We start from the raw sequence: 4,034 nt of genomic DNA on the forward strand, positions 1-4,034 counted from the left end.
TGTGGAAGAGCTATACACTAGATACGGCTTTGGATTATTTGAGAGATTCTATGTCTAGGTCTGCATGGTTAAGACAGTCAGAGCCACAGAGTTACCCTATTGGCATCCCCATTTCTCTCCTCAAATGTATACACCCAACTAGATATGGTAAGGTCTCCAACATGTTCTCCCAGGTAACATGGTCCCCAGGCATTCCTTCCTATCTGGTGCTATTGTCCACTTTCCTCAGATTGTGACTTATGAGCATTTCTGAAGGTGACTGAGGTCTCTCTCTCAGCCGTGTGACTTCTCAGAGTGCCTTTGATCCTTTTAACACTGATGTTCCTGGGGGCCAATGGCTGTGAATTTCGCCCACCAAGCTCAGAGTCTTGAAAGCAGCAGGTGTCAACTGCGTGCTCATTAGCTCTATCTGACTCAGTTAGCTCAAGGATGTCTTCAGCACCCGCTCCTATTGGCTCTGCTATTTCCTTCCCTTCTTGATTCCAGCTGCTTGCTGGGTAGAGTGGGCAGAGACAGCTTAACAGATGGGAATCTGGGGACAGGAAAAGAGGCAAGAATGGGAATTGAAGCTGAAGTTTTAGAGGCTTAGTGAGGACCTCATGGTCATTCAGAGAGCAGGAAGAGAGGGAGGGAGGACGTGAAGATAAGTCTACACAGTCACCAGATACCCCAACACTCAGAACATTCTAGAGTTTCTGAAGCAGCTCTCAAGAGAGGCCCACGGCAAATACCTTTTTATTCCATTGCTAATTAAGGATCAGCTCTGGTGGCTCAGGCACAGGGAGGGAAGTTACAGTGACTAACATTTTAATGTCACTGAAAATCATTACATTATAGAATCGCTTCTTACACCCAGCCTTTCTTTTCAAATGGAGCATTGCAAATCCATCAGAGAGTTGGAGAGAGTTTTGGAAAAAGCCTTGGATCTTACTGCCACGCTGTGCAGAAGGTTGGCAAGGGCCCCGCTGGACGTTAGACATTTTCCTGTTATGGTAGCAGACACGCTGCCTCTAGCTGTAATGGCAGCACTGCAGCTACCAGCCAGTTTGTTCTTAGCAATGTGCTCTTTTGGGATGTTGAGGAGAGAATGGGATTGCTCAAGCCACCTTACAGAAGAAGTTGGAGGTTCTATTTGAGCCCTAAGTCCCTCAGATGGCTGTCATGGGTACTGAGCCCTTCCATCACATACTTGAGTCTGGGGAGTCAGACCAAGATGACACCATGTGAAACACTGCAGTATTACTGCTCAACAAGGCCATCATTAACTACACAGCAAGTTTGAGGCCAATCTGGGATACATGTCTCAAAATAAATGCATAAATATAAATATAGAGACCTGAGCTGTGAAGACACTAAAACAAGCAGATGTAGTCAGTGTGTACAGCAGGTGACAGGAGCTGAATGGAAGGAAGGTTCACTTGGGGGAAATTATGTCATTGAGTATCGCAGGCAGAAGAAAGAAAGCAAAGGGATTAAAAAATGTCCATATTGCTTGGTACAATGACTCTACTCACACATACTTCTTATAAGACAATGATTTAAAAAAGAAGAAAGAAAGCCCCTGTTAATTTATAGCAAAGTAAACAAATGGAAATGACTTACAATCCAATTGGAGAAACTTTCAGTGAGCCATGGTACAGGTGCTTGCTGGAATAATAAGCAGCCATGAAAAATGATTTGTCAGACTTTTGATTCTGTCCGGGAGGTCCATCCTACCAAACCTACAGATGGCAACTAAAGCCCAAGACAGAAGAGAAGCAAAGATACAAGACACGGAGTACTCTGAAAAATAAGTGATAACATCTGAAGTGAGAAAGGACATCAAAACTGGGACAAATACAGACACACCAGTGGGTGTCCTGGATCCCCCCCACACCATTTATTACCTGGCTAGACACCTGGACAGCAAGCCCTAGAGCTTTGCAGCAGGTGGGACTAAACAAGTTCCAAGGGAAGCCTTCTCTTGCTTGCAGAGAACCAGAGAGGCAGCCCTTCCTTACTGGACATTCAAATCTGTTACAGAAAGATGATGTGATACCACAGAGAAGCAGTCATTTGGATGCCTGCAAATCTCTCACCAGAAACCATGGATTCTAGGAGACAACTAGAAATTGTTTCTGAAACTCTCTAATACAAGAATGTTATGCCTGACCAAAACTTCCTCCAGGAATGAGGGTGAAATTAAGACACATTCAGATCTTTTATCACCAGTTATATACAAACTTTAAAGGTTCTTGTTTTATTTTAACTGCCCATGTGTGAGAGAATATGCACATGAGTGCAGGTCCCAGTGATGGCCAAAAGAGGGCATCAAACACACACACACACACACACACACACACACACTCCCTCTACCAACCTTCCCCCCCTCTCCGAGACTTGACTTACAGTTAGTTGTGAAGCAGCCAACATGGATACTGGGAGATGAACTCAGGTTCTCTACAAAGCCTATAGGCTCTCTTAAATGCTGACCCATCTCTCCAGACCCCATACACACAACTCAAAATCAATTGTATAAATAAAAACAATGCAAAGTTACATTATAAAGGGCTTATAGTGACTTTGAAAACTCCCTATGATCTAATGTTTTAAAAGTTTGTAAGTTTAAATTTAGAAAAAAAAAGTATGATTGGAGTTGTATCCAAAAATACTAGACAGAGAAAAGAAGCTAAGTAGGAGGAAATCTCTACTTGCGATTTTTATTTATTTTTTATTTTTGTAACAGAGATACTAGTGATTTTCCTTACTTTAATTCCCACAATTTCTAAAATTTCAGTGGATAATAAGCCATCTTGTAACAGTTAAATTCACTTGCAAATGCACTTGTTAGTTGAATGAAGGATAAGAAACAATTTCTTCATATAAGACAAACATGCTTTGGATTGAAGATTTCTCTCTTTTTTTTTTTTTTTCAGGCAGAAGTAGGAGAGAGGGCCTGCCAGATGAAGAAAAGAATCAACTATTTCAGCTTTTACTTATTTTTGTGAAGTTCCAATTCCCTAAGCTAATTGGTATTTTTCAAAAAAAATTACCTAAAATTTAAGGATTATTAAACATTACAGTTTTTGCCTGCCTGGTAGTCCTTGATTCTGCTTGCTTTTAAAAGGAAAGGGTATTTATGGGAAAGACTCCTGCAGGGCCCCATTCTGCAACGGATGATATCATCATTTCCAAAAAGCTCACCTTATGAGGCCGAGGCAAGGGACACCATGCATGTTGCCAGAGCAAGAGACAGCTGCATCCCCAGAGGCAGTGAACTGGAAACCACTTACAGAAGAGTCCCTGACCAGGCTGAACACGGGCACATGTGGCAAAGCGATGAACTGTAGATGCCATGGTCACCCAATCATTCAAAAAACCTGCTGGCTAGTGAGGGAGACAGTCCTGCATGCCATGTTGGCTTGAGTGGAGAGGAGAAAGCCAGACTTCCCTGAAGGTGAAGAGAGCCCCAGGAGACGTGGCGGTCCTCTTTGCTGGCAGCTTTCAGCTTCTAAGAGCAGAGAGTGGGAGTTGAGGTGAATACTGAAGTGGGACCTTTAATTTCTTCACCCACCTCATCCTTCCCTGCACAGCCCTAGCCCTTTAACCCTTTCTCCTTTCTATCAGAGTCTCTGTCCTGCTCTATGGTTTCTCAGAATGAGCATTTCTGACCTGTGTGGAAGGCATGTATTTATGGTCAACCCATAAATGCTGACCAGTGTCTTTTAGAATGGATAACAACATCCTCTTGACCTCTGACCACAGATATCTGTAGCTCCTATGCCCTACATCTATGACAATCCGACATGTCCCCATATCTCCAAGTGGCACTGAAAAAGCAAAGTCACCTCCACTGAGAACCATTTTCTAGGATTTTGGAAATTACATGGACAGGGGATTCTGAAGAAGGAAGACCTGGCTTTCTCTGTGTAGCTGTAGATATGGAGCACAGCAGGACCTAAGAGCTCTAAGATGCATGAGACATGGTCTCATTATACACAAGGACTCACACACACACACACACACACACAGAGAGAGAGAGAGAGAGAGAGAGA

The sequence above is a fragment of the Mastomys coucha genome, unplaced genomic scaffold (genome assembly GCF_008632895.1).
Source record: "Mastomys coucha isolate ucsf_1 unplaced genomic scaffold, UCSF_Mcou_1 pScaffold21, whole genome shotgun sequence".
In the NCBI taxonomy this organism is placed as follows: Eukaryota; Metazoa; Chordata; class Mammalia; order Rodentia; family Muridae; genus Mastomys; species Mastomys coucha.